Genomic DNA, 17,850 nt, shown 5'->3' with positions numbered 1-17,850 from the left:
AGTTCCCACCGGTGTGGCTCGGGGCGGGCTCCCATCCCGTTGCTCTGCAGGTGAGTTCTTCCTTCCTCCCAGGCCCACCCCTGTAGCACTGTGCCCATGCAGGGCAGCCCTCGGCCCCTGCAGCCTTCTCTGGTGTCAGTGCCATGCTGGGTATCTCCCATGGGGCCAAACTCATGGTCACAGCACCCAAAATGCAGAGCACAGGGTGGGCTCTCCATTGATTCCCATCTCTCATCCACTCAGCTCAGCCTCAGAACCCACAAGCTGCACCACTCTGTGCAAATCTACCCACCTGCCATTCAGCAAAAATAAGAGTTCACTCCGAGTCCCAGAGCCCCAGACACTGACACTTGCCATGCTAAGCAATGCCCAGGGCTGCCCACAGGCAGCACGGAGCCACTGCCATCTGCTGCCATGCGCTGCCATCACACCGTGCTGCTCCTGGGCTGCCCCACACTTATGCTTTAATTCCTACCCGTGCACTTTATCCGTGCAATTGCCCACAGTGCCCTGAGCCTCTGACTTTCCCTCCCTGAGTAACAGGCAAACTTCTCTCTTCTGCCTGCTAAGCTGCTGTGAGCTTCAGCTCTCCAGAATGAACAGGATGGGCAGATGTCACCTGGATGCCACCACCCCAAGGGCTGCTCTGAAGATGCTCTGCTGCAAACCTATGTGGTTTTTCCCACTGAGGAAGGCTCAGGGCCAGACACAACCCACTGCAGATGCAGGTGGGGATGTGCTGCAATAGCAGTGACTCAGGACTGCACCATCTTGCCCTGCTGACGGGCTCTGTGTGGGCTCATCCTGCCCAGGACACCGTCTCCAAGGGCTGGGAACCACTTGTTGGGCAAAACTGGGGCAGAGGAGCAGCATTGCTCAACCCAACCTCATTCACCACTCATCTCGGAGCATTGTCCCCATCACCCATAGCATAATTCCCTTTGCAAGCCAAGCAGCACATCTACTTTCTGCTTCAGTTGCTTTCCCCTGCAAAAAGCGTTTGCTAACTCCCATTATCCAATATTTAGCAGCACACAGCAATAAACAAAGTGTTGGAGATGAGAGTACACGCCGCGCGCATCGTGAGGCTGCATTCAAAATGCAGAGGCTGCCTGCTGCGGGGAGCGCTGCTGTGTGCAGCTTTCAGGTGCATTCTGCTCTCAATCAGAGCCCAATTAGATTCCTATTCTGGAGGAAAACAACTCTTTGAAGCGCAGAGATGGAGCGCCCTACCTGCACAGAGTGATCATTGCTTATCACAGAGGTAGACGTGGCTACCAAGAGGTGCAGGTCATTATCTGTCCCAGTTATTCTCCTTCCACAACCAACATAACAAAGGCCAACCACACCGCCACCATCACCCACTGCTACCAATGGTGGCACTACGAGGACCCCATGGATGGAGGTGTCCCCAGGGCATGGGCTGCCAGGACCCACATCTCACCCATCCCCTCACTTCATTCCAAATGCACATGGAGAGCATCCCTTGGTTTACAGTTCCAGCCTCCCACCCCAGCCCTGCAGCCTCTCCAGGAAACCATTCATCCTCATCATTCCTCTTGGTTTCAATCCGCAATCCAGATTTGCCCGGAGACCTCTGAGTACATTTGTCTTTTTTCACTGGCGTTGTTTGTTTTTGAGTCAGGTGTTTTCCATTCGCGATAACAGCGTGTGTTTGTCCCAAGATCACCTGCATAAACATGATCTGGGGGCAGGGGGCAAGGTTCAAGAGTTGAGACCCGCGTTGGCCAAACCTGTATTTTGTTCCTTCTAATTATACCTCGCCATATTAGCAGATAATAGCTGTACATTTAAGCAAATTATCTCCAATAAAAAGGGGACAATAATTACGCTGTTTGTTTTCTCTCCTTCCATCGCTGGAATTATTCTCTGTTTGCCCAGGGTTAAATATTAGCAAGAACCTTTCCGCACCGCTGTCTGCTCCAGTGCCTTTTACTGTTTTAAACCAGCAAGAGTCAGTAAAAGTTTGGGCAAATATTAGATTTGGCAGAGTTTGCTGTTTGTATCAGGAAACCGATTGGTGTTATTGATTGACAGATGTGACCAAATGTTTAGAAAGCCTGTCCTCTATTGGATTCTGCTAGGTGTTTCAGCAAACAGCCCTAATACAAGGCAAACAGAGTTATTGGAAGAAGTACCAGCCTGTGTTAGCACAGCAAACTGAGGGCTATGCAAACAGCTTAAAAGAATCTGGCCACCTTCATATAACCTTTGATGTAGGTATTGATCCTTCTGGAGGTGGCAAAAAGTTTGAACAGGGAGCAGATTGAGTGGGATCAGATACAGATCAACACCGTAAGAATGTAAATGTTATCTTTAAGCTACACTGTCGCTTTAGTAATGGATGTCTGTTTGGAATTTATCTTCTTCCAAATCTCTAAATCCATGCAGCAATAAAAATTAATAATAACTTTTAGATAGACTGCCTCCCAAGTCTCCCTCCCCGCCCCGATGAGCGGGCATCCTTAATTCCATTAAGGGCAGTGCTACAGCATACAGAGCTGCTAGCTGGGATGGGAGCCATTGGGTGCAGCTGTTTAACTGTGTGACATGGATAGCGGGCACGGTTGGGATGGGTTGGGGTTGGACTTGATGACCTTGGAGGCCTTTTCCAGCCTTAACAATTCTATGACTGAATAAGCAGTCGTGGTGGTAAGGGGTTGATGGCCGGACTTAGTGACCTTAGTGGCTCCCACCCCCTTCCAGCTCCCCATACCTGAACCAAGCTGGGCTTTGGCAGCCCCGCAGCACTGCATGCCCATCCAGCAGCACGGTGCACAATGCTCATCCAATCTGCATCTGCAGCCGCCCTGGTGTGGTACCCAGAGCAGCTCTGCATGCACAAGTGACCACTCATGCATCCCAGTGCCATCTGCGATGACAATTACCACAAGCACACATGTAATCAAGGTAATTACACACACAAATTGGGCGTGTGATTGCATGGGCATTTCTATGGGTTTTTTCTTAAGTTAGGCCTCTAAAAACTAAAATAGATTCCAAGTTATGTTTTAAATTATCTGCCCATCTGGCTATTCTGGGAAATAATGACTGTTTATAGTGACAGATATTAAACAGACCCTGTTGATAGATGGGTTAATCATTGCAAGGGAAGAAAAGGGATTGTTTTATGCCCGTGTGTTGACCCACGATACACAGTAACTAATGACGTGTTTGAATACAAACAGGTAACAACCAGCTTTGTGCTTCAGAAGTACCTCCTAATAAAAATTACAGCGTACACATTATGAGGTATCTGATGAATCATTACTGCACTGCAGCGATGGACTTAAATGAAGCCCCAGTTAATTATTAAACCCAACTAGAGCACGTTTGCAGTCATGCTAAGCCTGTGAAGAGCTGCTAGACATGTGCTAAAGCCTCGTGTCTGGGCTCATGTCTTCTGCACCCAGAGCTTTTCCCATCTATGCCATGCCCTGCTGCATGATGCTATGGAACCAATGGGGAACTTCCAGATGACGTCAGCACAGGGGGATTTAGGGACAGCCCGCAATGAACAGCATCACGTGCCGTGGGTGTCCCATCCCTGCCATCTGAAATGCCACCGCAGTGCCATCGACAGGCACCTAATGAGCTGGCAGGGCATCCCTTCCCCTGCTGGCCTCGAAACGCCGCATTCATTAGGAATGACTTGTTCTTTGCTGGCCGAGCAGAAGAACAAAAGCATACAGTGCAATCAAAAAACCCATTAGCACCGCCGTCTCTTAAGAGAAATTAGCATTATTCTTTAATGCCAGGCATCGCTCAGGCAACACTCAGCCATGCAGCCGGGCACTCCACTCACAGCAGTCTGTGCAACCAGCCATAAAGCAAAGCACTCCAGGAAGGAGGCTGGGAATGCATCTCCCCCCGACTCCCCGCAGCAGGAGGAGCTGGGATAACCCAGTCACAACAGGGATAACAGCACTGCCAGCCCTGCTCACCTCCGTGCCTGCTCAACCTGCCAGCTCCCTCCAGAACACCCCATTCATCCTCTGGGGACACCAAAATAAGTAAGAAAAGAAGAAAATCTATCCAGGTTCCAAAGGCAGCGGTTGATGTACACTGATGAGTGCTGTCTTGGAACTTATTTACCCCAAAAGAGAATGGCAAAGAAAGCAAAATGGCAAAGACTGAATTCATACCACTGTACATCCTGCAGCTGTTGCACATTGGCTGCCCTGTGAAAGGGAGCAGGTCATTGTCCTGCTTCTTCATAGAGTAGCAACTGCTTACTGGAACAATGGGTGCAATAAGCATATATAGCAATAATAAGCAATAAGTTCTGCCATGACTCCATGGGCGCTGTGCAGCATTGTCAGCCCCAGCCCGCAGCACTTTGGCCATAACAGAGCAATAACTTATTAACACGTGAGCTTTATGCTCTCAAAATATCATACAGACATCGATGAACTCACGGCCTGGGCTGTCAGCAGTGTGTAAGTCCTTTACGCTTTGGTTTGGTTGGGTGAGGTAATCACTTTGCCAACCTTTCCTATGAACCTATGATTTTGCAGAGGGGCAAAGAGAGCAAAGCACCATCCCAGCAGCCAACCCCTTTCTGCACAGATCTCATGGCAAATAAAGCCACATGTAAGGTGCACCCCTTGGGAAGGGCAGTGCCACGGCTGCTCCATTTCACGCCACCATTTCCAACATCCAGCACATTCCTCGTGTTGCTCATTAACAGCGTGTTTTTAAAGGATTATATCACAATGCATATTTATGAGACGACCACGGATCAAGAATACTGATATTTGAAAGATGCAATTATCTTGAAAGTTCGGCTTTATTTTCATGCTAATGAATATGATGTTTTAAAGCAAGCTAATTGGCTTGCCACTCATTTAGCACAGCCTCTCCTCGTTACAACCCCTATGTTTCCTCATCAGCACATTTAAAGGCAGCCTGTGACTCCAGCCCTAAGCATTGGGGCCTCTGAGGAATTTATGGGATTTCCTTGTGCCCTACAATAAAACCCCCTGCACCCATCTGTGCACCCAGGTCTATGAGTGTGCAACACATGCATGTGCACACACACAGCCCTGTGCACACTCAGCATCCCACTGCTGCATCTCCTCCCAACCACCCACCACTTCTTCCCTCCAAATATTTCCACCTTTGGAATTCACAGAACACAAACAGAGAATGCTATGGAGGGAAACACCACACATAAGAAAGGGCTGGAGAGGGTTCTGGAAGGGGATACTTGGAGATGCCCAAGTGGCCGCCCGCAGCCCCACACCAGCTCCATTCTCCTGTGTGCCACATTGACCAACGCATCTCCATGCAATGAAAGAGAGACAAAGAGATCCACCCTGCAGGACTGGCACCCAGGCAGGGCCTGATCCTGACTGTACACCACGATCCCAATCACCCTCCCCACATCCATCAGCATTCCCAGTAAAGCCACAGCTGAAAGCAAACAGAGCCACTTGAATTCCATATTAATTTGAATTTTCCACGGGGTTCCTAGGAAATTTTTTCAATCAAGAAGTGAATTCTGATTGTAATAAAATATTACATAAATATTTACATCAGCCCTGGCTTGACTTTAAAAGGAGGGATTTTTTCCCCTCGCACGCGCTGCCAAAGTAGTTAGCTGGCAAGCCTGCGAGAAAACAAGGTCTGCGAGTCACTTTTTCCCCTCGCAGATCCATCATGGAGCAATCAGGAGGTTTATTTTTCCCATGTCTCCCCTAAATTCCATCATTTCCCTTCCTAAAAGATTCCATGTGTCTCCCGAGCGGCGGCCGCCCAGGTAAGGCAGAGCCATCAGCCATTTACACAGGGGGAGGAGGGAGGAGGGACGTCTTCAAAGCTGCTGCACATTAAAAGGAATTTATGAGATGTGTTGTGTGGGCAGGATGCCAGCTAAATTTAATATGGATCTATATACAAAGAAACTGTCTAGTTACACAGAATGAATATTTAATCATGCGCGGATCAAGCAATTTCGCAGAAGTAATTAAAAGCAGGCTTTGTTTATTGCTAAAAATTATGGCTACCCTATTGACCTGGTGCTGGAGTTCCTTTGCCATATTGAACATGTTACCTGCTGATATTATGTTATTAAATGGGGATTAAGACTATTTTTTTTCCTTTGCAGATAAGAGCTCTTAAGCTATCTTGTCTGCTCGTGCGCAGAGGAGGGGGAAAAGAAAGCCCCACGGTGGAAAAAACAAGGCAGCATGAATTGGAGGGGTTAGGAAAACACTCGTACCTACACAGGGAAGGCAGACAATGATGAATCAATTAAATACCTGATGGATTAGCCTGAAGTCGGGGTGTTCCCACCGTGCTTTCCATGGTAAAAAGCTTCAAAGAACCAAATACGTGGTGCAGCATCACCATGGCAAGCGGCTCCAGACATCAGGGCTGAGCCCAGCAGGACACATTAGTGGGCATACACCCAATGGGAGTCACAGGAAAGCATCTGAGCCTGCACTGGGGGCTGTATCAAGCTGACAGCAGGTTCTGTGGCCTTGATGGCCCAATGCTGGCAGAGCTACAAGCTCCTAGACATCACCGTCCCATCAATTGGGTTGTTCTGGCTTGGTTGTTCCCAGCACCAACCACATCCCTCAGTGCCACATCCACATGTCTTTAGATATCCCTGAGGATGAGGACTCCACAAACAACCTGAGCATCCCCAGTGTATGAAATAGCCACTGTTCAATCCTAGTAGCACAGCTCCCTACTGCCGGGCAGAGCCCTTGGGAAGACTCAGAGCTCTCCAATTCCATAGGGGAGAAAAAGCAAAGGAGGACCCCAGAGCAACCCAGCACTCCCAGTGCTTCACAAGCTGCTTCCTAAGGATCTGTGTTCAGCCGCTGCCCGCTAATTAGCTGAGGCAGCTGCACAGTAATTAGCTGATGCCCAGGCAGGTAACACAGGGGCTGGTCAGCTCCAGCTCTCACTGCTCTGCAAATCCTCCCCTTATGTTCTCAACTCATAGAAGCAGCTTTTGAACAGGAGGAGGGGTTCCAACAACATAAAGCATCTTCAGCAAACTCTGCTGTCAGAGCACCCCTGGGAACGCCGGCTTCTCTTTGGGTGTGAGAAAAATGAGGAGCTCAGGGTGCAAAGGGCTGGAAAAGTGAATGAAAGATGTGGGTTGTCGGGGCTGAGGAACACAAGAAGTGGGGAGATATGCCCAAGTGGGGGAAGGCATAAACCCCGAGGAGCTGTCAGAGCCCAGGCAGCCGGCAGCCGCGGCGCTCCTCCAACGAGTCACTTGTAAGCTATTAGCAACCAGGATATTGCTGTCTTACCCTTACTTTGCATAACTCTAAATGACAGAGCAAATTGCCACTCTGCAAGGAAACAGCCCTGATGTATTTAAGCCGACAGTGTCTCTTTCCATTATGGTTATTCACTGTGCACAGGCGCTGCCCTGGGCTGGCAGACACGGTGCTCACAGTGTAGAGCCACCCCCACCCCAATAACCTCCACATCTTTGGCCTCAGAGAGCTGATGGAACAAAATAAAAGCCGGGGGTGAGTGGGGGGGTGGCATTTATGAGCACTGAGATCTTAAAGATAGAAAAATATACTACCGTGGGTGAAGGCTTTGAATCAAATTTTAATAAAAAGAGGGGAATTCTGGCTGAGAGCTGCTCAGATGGGATATTAAGGGAATTCACAGCTACGTTTTTACTATTGAACACTTACAGACACTTCCAATTAGATAAATGCATACTTAAGATAGATCTATGCATGTGTATCCTTAGAGATAGATATATAGGTATCATTCTAGTTAGATGCAGGTGACTGAGGGAGAGTCTTACTCCCTGCTCACCCAAGGCCTTTCTTAACATTCATCATAGATTCACAGAAGGTTGGAAGAGGCCTCTGAGACCAACAAGGGTCCAAGGAGCCTCCATTCCCCTCTTTGGATGGCTGTAGGGTGGCACTGGGACACCACGGGCACGTATGAGCCCAGAGCCAAGTTGGGTATATATTGATTCCAATTGGGTAAATGGGGATGCATGCAGGGCAGGGGCACCAACCTGCAGGTGGTTATCACGCCCTTCCCGCATGTTAACATCCGCTAATCTGCGCGTGTGAAACTCACATCACAGAGCATAATTAAGACACAAACTCTGATTTGTGGGCAAGAGGTGGGGGGAGGAAAACGTGGCCTCTCAAGGTCAAAAAACAAACCTCGACAAAAGCGTTATCTCCAGTGTTGCACAGCGGATTGCATCATCTGCATATGAAATGAAATATAATTCGTATTTGTCATGCACAGACCGTTGCTGAACTCCCCTCACCCCCGCCCTCTCCTCTTCATTAATCTCTCCAGTAACATCCACAGAGTTGCACGTGGTAATAAAACACCAAACGCCATCTCCAGCGATCTGAATTGGAGATAAATCTACTCTCTTGTCAGCAAGCCTAGAAGGCAGAAAGTGCAGCTTCCCAAGAGTCAGCAACCTAGCTTACAACAATTTGCTTAATTAGGAGAAAACAATATTTTTCACTAAATCGGGTGGCTAATGTATATCATTATAATCTGCCAAGGAAGTGGATTTGCCCCCACCCAGCGTGCCAAGCAGACAGCTGAGTGCTGTATTTACCTGGATAGGATCCCCCAGCCCTATGTTAAAGAGGAGCAGAGACAAATTACGCCTTCACTGTAATAGCTGATGGTTCCATTGCGGCGTGTCCAGAGGCCTCTTTGCTCTTACTTCCCCCAGACATAAACCAATGCTTTGTTTAGGTATATTTCTCAAAAGCACCATAAAAACTTCCAGCTGATGTGCAAGGAGGAGTCATCTATCTGCAGACAGCCTAACCCCAAGGAGATGCCAAGTGCCCATTGAACACAAAGACGTAACGGGGCACGCGTTAGAGTGCATAAAGACACCGCGAGCTGAGCGAGAGCAATTACGCTGCTGATTGGAAAGGCACTTTTGAACAGTTTTATGCTGAAGATGGGTTTGGGGAGGAGGAGCCTCCTGCAAGGAAACATAAAACATTTCCCAAAGCCCGAGTGCTGTAGGCACTGCAACTGCAAAGCAAGATGCAAGCACAGCTCAGCGCTGCTCTTTGGGAGAGCAGGAAAGGCATCGACTACACACCAAGTGCTCACGTGCACAGAACCCAACAGCCAGCACAAATAGTGGACGTGTGAGAAACACTGGGATGGAGTTTGCTTTAAAGCCAAAACTACAATGTGACGCCATAGCTAAGAACCTCAACATGCACACTGCTTTTTGCACAGTGAGGTTCCCATAACGGAACACCTTGCGCTCCACAAAGCACAATTCCCATCCACTCACCCATCCCAAAGGAGGCAGGAGCAGGTGCTGCCAATCCCAGAGCCAGGAGCAGACTGCTGGGGTCCCCCCAAACACTGATGCAGCTGCAGCCTCCCCCACCAGCACAGCGGTGCTTTGCAGCACTAAGTCCTGAACTTCTGCATGGGTTTGCATTCAGGTGAAGCTGAGCAGCTCTCATTAGTATTCCCTCACCATCTCGATCCTGAGCACAGCTGAGCTTTACCTTTCATGCGGCGTTCCCTGGTGTGGTGACTCTCTGCACTAATTAGCAACCTTCCCAAATATATGCAAAGCCCATTTTTCCCAGGCTGTGATTTTTTTTTTTCCCACCTCTTCCACCTTTGCTTCACATCTCGCCCTCTGTTCGCACCTCCCTGAGCACACAGCGGTGCACCTTTGCTCAAAGCAAAAACCAAATTAAAACTTGACCCAGAGCCAGAAGGCTGTAAAAAATGGTGGGAAACCATCTGGGGACTGAGCGACCTGGGCCTGCCCGCCCCAGTCTGCACGGCGGCTTATAGCAATATTGGCACCTCCACACCCTGCCCGTGCGTCGGCCCACGAGCTGCCTTTCACTTTGCGTTATGTAGAGCTGAACAGCCCCAGATGGGAAGTTCCAGCTCAGGTCCTGCCTCCCCCGTGCCCAGATTCCACCACATCTTTTGCTCCTCCTCTGACCGCTTTTATTAGCCCAGCAAAACCATTGAGGCTTGGAAAGCAGCGCCGCGTTCACCACGGTGCAGACCTCAGTGGAGACCACACTTTCCTAAAGTTTAAAGTAAACTGCAGCTTGCGGCTCAGAAAACTCCAACACGATCACTAATTTCACTCACTGAGCCACTCAAACCCTGCTCACCCTCCTCTTCACAACAAGCTCATTTTTATGCTACTTCCCTGCCCTTACAGCCCACACCGGTGTGCAAAGCAGTGCACCCACCCCACATCCACTTATAGCAACATGCAGAAGCAGGGCTGGTGGCACACAAAATGTAATCCCCATCCCTGATAGACTTTTTCCACTGAAAGAGCAGTGCTGCTCCAGCACAGATTACCCAGCACAGCATACAGTGGTGCCCATGTCCCTTGGGAGTTCCAGAACCATGGGGATATGGCACCTGGGAACACAACCAGTGTGCACAGTGGGATGGGATGGGGATCTCAGAGGTGTCTTCTGAACTTTAATGCTTCTATGAAAACCTCCTGCTAAGAGCAAGCACCTCATGTGATCTTGGCGCTGTATTTTGGCAGATCTCTGCTTTATGCTTTAAAGACAAAGCAGCCCCAGGAGACACCCCCTCTCATTGCACCCGGCAGCCCCTCCTGCTGTGACATGGCCTCACAACATCAGCACAGAGCACAAAGGAAAAAGAAAATCCATCCGTTCAGGAGATAAAGCAGCATCAGAGCAGGGAGGGTTCATGCGTGTGGATAAGCAGGATAATCGGGAAGGAAATTGGAGAGGAATTCCTTGGAATGGAGCACACCCCTAATGGGTTCCCTCTGCCTGCTGGAGCAGAGCTGCTCCCATCTGGATCCAATGCCGGTGCTGTTGGGTGTGCAGAACAACTTTGTTCTAGCAAGAGGAGCGACTCACGCCGGCTCCAGCTCAATTGGAAATTAATGAAACTTCTGGATCCCTCCAGGTCTGGCTGTGGCTTTTGGGTGACGCGCCAAGGCAGCCCGGCACGAGCAGCAGCCACGCAGCCTCCATCACCTCTGATCCTCCAGCACTAACCTGGGCAGAGCCCACAGCACCGCTGCCAAAGAACAGCCCAAAGGGACAGACCAGGGCAGGACGGGTGTCACCTGCTTGAGTCAGTGGGAGGTTGGGAGCTCCTGGCACCGCATGGGGGTGGGCACACTGCTGCCCTGCACTTCGACTCCTGTGACCCGAGGTAGGAACCTGGCACGTGCACAAAGCAGAAATTCCTAGCAGTGAAATGGCCATTTTCCAGACTGCCATTATTCCTGTTTTATAACGTTGCACTGAGGCCAAAGAATGGATCCACAGAGCCTCTTTGGCACCAGGGAGGTTAACGTTTTCCTTTTGGCACTTGGGCGCTGATAGCTGTTAAGTGCGCGCTGCTCCTCAGCCAGAGATACGCCTCCCAGTAATCTCTGCCTTTGCCATTTCAAAGCCTCAACAACGAGCACTGCTTCCTGGCAGCTCACGTTAGTGAGCAGTACGTGCTCTGCTGAGCAGGAGGCTCTGCTCTGCCCTCCTCGCTGCCTTTGCGGTGAAGGAGGAATTCATCTGCTATTATATTTTCATCTCTTTGTCATCTGTTGGTATTGGAAAGCATTCTCCCCAGGCTTGCTGGACACCACATGAGCTCGTTAATGTTAATAAAAGATTAAATTAACTGTGGGATCAGAAAGGCTTTCAAGAAACATATAACGTTATATTAATCCCAGACAGGCAGATTATTGCGCATATTACTGGGTTTAACAACCGAGCTGAAACCAGAGAAGGGAGAGAGCTGAGCAACATCCAACCCATCCAAGTCTGCCCATTGCCGGGGGGGGAAATACATACCCTGGGCCCCAACACTATGGGAAGAGCAGGGCCAGGGTGAGCAGTCCCCACTCACACAGCCTTTGTCTGCCACCAGGCATCAGTCCAGCTCCTAACGAGGTCAGCAGGAGCCTCCCCTCAGCGTTTGATGCGTCCCTGGTTTCCGCAGCCCTGAGGGGTTTTGCTCCTTGTTTTGGCTACCCCTGGGGTACAAGAGGGTTACCCAAAACCGCTATTGAAACACCAATGTGTTTTCTAGATTGTTGTTTCAAATGCACTAAAGGGTGGAAACGGCGTTCAAGGTTCAATACTGGGGGTCAGTCGGGTGGAAGTGCTGAACAGGGAGAGCAGGAACTGGGCAGCTGGGAGCATCTCATGCTCATTTTCTGGCTCCTCAGCATTTCCTGACCTCGCTGAAGGCGAGCAGCCGTCCTTTCATGGTATGGGATCAGTGTGGCCGTTCCTCCGCCAATGGAAAAATTAATGCCTCGAGCCGTAAAGGAGCCGGCACTTGGGGACGGCCCAGAAGATGGCTTTCCCTCACTTCCCATGATGAATTACTCACAACTAACAAACAAGCATCCAAACTCCTGTGCCACACTGACATCTTATGGAAAAAGCATTTGTTACAATTACAGAGGCGGAGGAGCGCGGAGGCCAAGATGAACGCAATGGGCTGCTGCCTGGTGCTGAGCACGCAGCGCCAATGGGAAGCTTAAAGGGCAGATTCTCAAAAACAAAAAGTCCTATTTTCTCCCAAGAAAACCATTTCTCCTCATTCTCACAGAAGCTGCTCCAACACAAAGGATTTTCTCTGCCATTAACGCAATGTAAGCAAGACTCTCATCACCTCTTTGCACAGCCTGGAGGGGGACTTGGAGCTGCAGGCCTAATATTTAATCTCCAGCTCACTCCTTTCCAATGGCTTCATGGGAAAAGAAAAGGACCAGACTCCAAGCAAAGCACATCCCAGCAGCCAGGCCTGGAGATGCCATGTGAGAAAAAAACCTCCATCCACCAAAGCCAGCAACAACATCTTTGTTAAAAATCCTTTGCCAGCCCAATCACTGCTTTATTCACAGCCCTAGCAGATGGCTGTGAGCCATTATGGGCACTGCCTGCTCTGCACCATGCGCTGCAGCAGGATGCACATCTGAGGTCCCATACCCTTACCAAGGAGAGGCTGTGCATACCCAGTGTCCAGACCCAACCAGCAGCACCTTGCAGCAGTTACCATCCCTATGTGAAGCAGATGCTGTGTGAGTGTTCTTAATTCTGCTAGGATTTCCTCCCAGTCCAATAAACGAGTGTGCCCATATTTGCCAAAAGCATTCCTGAGTGCTGTATCCCTACTGAGCTGCTTTGGTGACCCAAGCAGGAGTCAGCACCTCCTCCTGAGAACACCAGGATGGGTTTGGAGCCCAAAACTCAGAGCCATGAGCAGCACTGGGCACAGCTGGGAGCAGCACATACTGCACTGTGAAGGGGGTGTGGGTCTTAGAACCCTTCTATGGTTTGTGCTCTACCACTGTTAAGCTGGAGCTGAAAGACTCCAGGATTGATTCATGAAACCTGGGGACCACACAGACCCAACCACGGGCTGCAGGGAGCAAACCACTGCCTACAATGGAGAGTCCATATCCTCCAAAAGGAACCCTTAGACAATGGCAGGCCAAAAAGCACACACACCCAGCCAGGCATGGAGGTGCCCTCTGAAGCACAAGGCTTTTTTGGCTCTATTTTTTGCATGGGGGAAGGCTTACTAGTTGCAGTTCATCTGAGAGCACACTCCTTCAACGTCCTTTGAAGCACTTGCCTCCCGATTCGGAAGGGAGACTTTAAATAAAAGGCAAACATAACCAGTGTCTCCACTTAAAAGCCCTTTAAAGGCTTGGAAATGATTAATGTGTTTAAAGTATAAACTGCAGCCGCTTTAAGAGGAGATAAATATGAGATTGAGACTTCTGACTACACAAACAGTGCGAGCGCGTAAGTAAACAGCGCCGACAAGTTCAGTGCTCCAGCGGAGACACAGCGCGCGTGTCCTGCACCGCAGCCAGGAGCAAACAGCAGCACCCACACCCGTTAGGAACACGGAGGAGAGACTGGCATCCTACCAGGTGAACCAAGTGAACCGTTCAACCAAAGGAACCGTTTGACCAAACCTGCTCTCCATGTCTGTCCTTTGAGCCCCGCCGTCCGGCAGCCCACGCGCATGAGATCTGCTGGTTCCACCACCACCAGGCTCCAGGCTCTCCAGTTGGCCGTATTCTTCTTGGAAATCCATGCACCATTTGAGACGGAGCTGTTAGGGACAAAGAAATGGCACAAAAGACAAAGAACGTCAGATGGTCAGATGCGAGCATGGAGAACCTCCCCTTTCACCACCATTCTCAATGAGGAGATGAAGGCATTGAAGAGCAAGCAGGTTTCTGGAAGTCTTAAGACTCCTTCTGCTATGGAACATGCAGCAAAATTCCCAGATGAGCCCAAGGGATGCACTTTCAGGAAGCATAGAATGTGAGCACATAGAAAAGACCAGGTTGGAGGAGACCATGGGCAACCTGGGCTAGTGCCAGATCCTGAGATTGGTGGCCCTGCCTGTGGGAGGGGGTTGGAACATGGCAAACCTTGGGGTCCCTTCCAACACAAGAGATTCTATGACTGTACAAAGGGATGGGAGGAAAGGGAAGGGATGTGCAGCCATGTATGGGACTTCTCTGCTGAAAGACATGCATTGGGCTCAATGGGCCATGCAGCAGGTGACTCCCTTCCAACAACAGGATTATGCAGACAACAGGAGACAAGGCAGGATAGCACCGCTCGTAATCCTGTGTATGTTCAAACACTTTGACGGCTAGATAAATAGACTATTTAATTAAACCAACAAGTCATCGTTTATTTTCACATCACAATAGGTTAAATGACTTTTTATTCCCATTTTCCATATCAACAGAGCAGACTTTTTGGTAATAAAAGCTAAACTCTAATTAACAGCTGGTGTGGTTGTACTTGGCAGCATTGTGAGTAATTCAGTACAAAGCAAACACATTTACTATAAATGGCTTTTGATTGCAGAGACCAAAGTAATGGATGCTGCACGCCAGCTCCTGCCTGGTTCAACAGGATCAAGGGACAAGGGAAGAGGGGACACTGTCCCATATCCAGGAGAATGCAATGGGGACAACACCTACTCCAGGGTCCGGCTTATTTGGAAGCAGTGCCCACTGCACAGGAGGAGCACCCTGCTGCCACTGCCACAAACCAGCCATGCCACCAGTGGTGTGATATCCCATCTGCTCATCGCTTCCCAGCACAACCATTTCTCTCTTTGTCCTTTCAAATCAGCACTGCTTCAATAAGCAGCCTGTTACTGCCAGCATTGCATCCTGCACCCCAGCACCCCTGTGTATGGCATGCTGTCAGCCACCCCTTTGGAATACCTTTCACTATGCAGAAAGATCAACAGCCCAACCATAAAAGTTACTTCAAATCAGCCCCCCCTGCTCTGCAGACTGATTTCCCATGCAGAGATCCAAACACCACATCCTTACTCAAACCCCCCAGCACTGATCTGCTGCTCCCAGGGGCAGAGCACACCCTGACACAAAGCAGGGTCCCATCCTGACACCAGGATCACCCCTGGCACAAACACACCCTGCTCACACCCATGGCACTGGGTGCGGTGACTGTGATACCTGGAAGGCACCCAGAGCACAGCACTGCGTTCAGTGAGGACTTCAGCATGAGCAAACCCTTTCTTTGAAAGCAAGGAAGCGTGCAGCATCACCCTTGTTTTTAAAGGCAACACACAATGCAGCGATTTGGAACAAGGGCAGCCACTGCATCAAGAAAAACCCCAATTCCTACCCCCAGATGTGCTCGTTCCTCCCCTTCCACCCACCTGAGCCAAACCAGAAGCAGCAGCTCCCACGCAGCTCCTTTTCTCACACCCACAGCTCCCAGTGGGCCTCAGTGGGGTTTGGTGTCCAACCCATAGTGTCTGCTGTACATCACTGTGGGTTTGAAGGGGAGGTGTAGCTGCACTGGGACAACTGTAAGCAAAGCCAGGAAGCTGGAAGCAGCTGGTATCAACCCCTGTGTCTCAGGCTGGGTACTAGGAACTGCAGTGCTGCACTGTGCAGGTGTTCCAGAGCTGGGGGGATGCGGCACTGAGGGATGTGAGCAGTGGAAATGATGGGACATGCTGGGATGCAGAGAGTTCTTTTCCAACCTTCACGTTCCCATGGTTCTCTGATTGCCCAGTGTGGAAGTCGCTGGTCCAAGACCTGGCCCAGGGCAAGGCTGCACCAGCACGGGGAGATCAGACCCAGCACTGAGCTCCATCCTCTCCCATTTCTGCTGACCTTGAAGGCCATCCAAAAGGAGAACCTAATTGTGTGATACATCACTGCGCTGCAGGGGCAGCCACCCCCAGATCAGGCTCAGTGCTCCTCTTCCTGCTAAGCAAGCTCTTATTCCTCTTGTCATCTTGCATTTGCTCAGCTTGGACTTGAAAACGTGCCAGGAGCTCACAGGGACCTGCGTTCAGGAGATCACCATGCCTGGAAGAACAAGGCAATGCTTTTAGGGGGACATCCGTTCTGCTGCTTCAGAAAGGCAAACTCAGCAACGGGGATAAAAAAAGAAAAAGAGGGGAAGGAAAAAAAAAACCCGAAGCAGCACCTGCATTTACTTTGTGTGACCTCCAGCTCTGCCTATCGCTCACGCAGAATAAACAGGGAGGGGAGGAAAAAAAAGCACCGTGTCCTAAAGCAAACAGCAAGGACAAGCTTGATGAGAGTATTTAAGCAGTTATTAGAGAGCGCCTGATTGCAAACCTTGTAGGAGCCCCATGGAATATGTGATGTTTGTTTTACCAGCACTTAGCAGCTGTCCTGTTAAGGAAGAGAACAAAGTGTAGGTGTTATAAAGTCAATATTGTTACAGGAAGGCGTGTGACAAAGGTCTGCCCAGCCGCAGCGCAATGAAATCACTTTCTCGTTGGGTTTATGCAGCTTAGCTGAGGTTTATATTATTTCCCCGAATTACTTTTCCAGATGTGTACGACATGAAAGATTAAGATCGTGGGCCCAACGTGATTATTTCCACTGATGGGATTAATGCGGGTTGGGTTTTTTTTTCCTTCTTTTTTTTTTTTTTTTAGATCTGAAATCGGAGATGGATTTTGGGATGGAACCAAATGCGTTTCCAGGGGCTGCCCCAGGGGTAGGGCTGTTCCCAGAGCCCAGCGTGGGGCTCAGCCCCCCCCCAGCACTGCCCCAACCCATCAAAGTGACCCTTTAAATGGATCAGCATCCGCTCATCGTTGCCAAGATGTGAACTGAAAAGGCCACAAATCCCATTGGCATCCTTACGGATGAATGGGCTCTCAAGAGCGGTAACCTTAAGGAAAATAAATAATGTCTTTGCACCTGGCTCATTAGAGCATTAAAGCCTCTCTGTGCCTGCACATCCAGTTCCGAGGGCAGAAACCATCCAAGCCCTTCCTCCGCACACACTTTTATATGGATGTTTCCTTTTGGGTTGCCAAATTTTGGGCTGGCTTTGCCAGAACTGCAGCACTGCAGCAAGAAGATGAATTCACAGCAACACCCAAACCAGTAAAACGGATATTTTTCCCCACTATGGAAATAACATCGAACAAAAAGCCATGACCCAAGGTATATTGAAGGCATCCCTGGGGCAGAGCTCCACACTGGGCCCTATGAAGGACCACAGGGCTCCACTCACCCCTTGTGCACCACCCAATGCAGCAGGTGCTGTTCCCCATGGGACCTCCAGCTCAGGGCCCTCTCACCTTTTGGGTTTCCATCCTGCTCCACTTGGCGCCTGCAGGAAGGAGGATTATCCTCCTCGCAGCTATTATCCTCTGCTTGCGAGGACACCAGAGGTGAATGAGTAACTTCCAGTTCTTGGGTAACACAAAAAACACACAGCGCTGTCGCCAATGCACACGGAGAAGTGATTTCATTTCCATACATGAGAGTAAACACTCCTTTTTCCT

The 17,850-nt window shown here is 49.9% G+C and overlaps 1 long non-coding RNA gene across 3 annotated transcripts in view; it reads right to left on the bottom strand.

Moving 5' to 3' along the window:
* LOC107318996 overlaps nucleotides 1–16,980 on the bottom strand; it is a 48,049-nt gene extending 31,069 nt beyond the window's left edge. For all 3 annotated transcript variants that reach the window (XR_004308548.1, XR_004308551.1, XR_004308549.1), the window contains exons 1-2: nucleotides 15,727–16,980; nucleotides 13,988–14,127 (exon numbers count right to left, since the gene is read on the bottom strand). This is a non-coding gene — a long non-coding RNA (uncharacterized LOC107318996). The remainder of the gene's footprint in view (nucleotides 1–13,987; nucleotides 14,128–15,726) is intronic.
* Between the last annotated feature and the right edge of the window lie 870 nt (nucleotides 16,981–17,850).

Source organism: Coturnix japonica, chromosome 10 (assembly GCF_001577835.2).
Source record: "Coturnix japonica isolate 7356 chromosome 10, Coturnix japonica 2.1, whole genome shotgun sequence".
Taxonomy (NCBI): domain Eukaryota; kingdom Metazoa; phylum Chordata; class Aves; order Galliformes; family Phasianidae; genus Coturnix; species Coturnix japonica.
The sequence above is the reverse complement of the archived record's forward strand: the minus strand, read 5'-3'. Positions and strand labels throughout refer to the sequence as shown.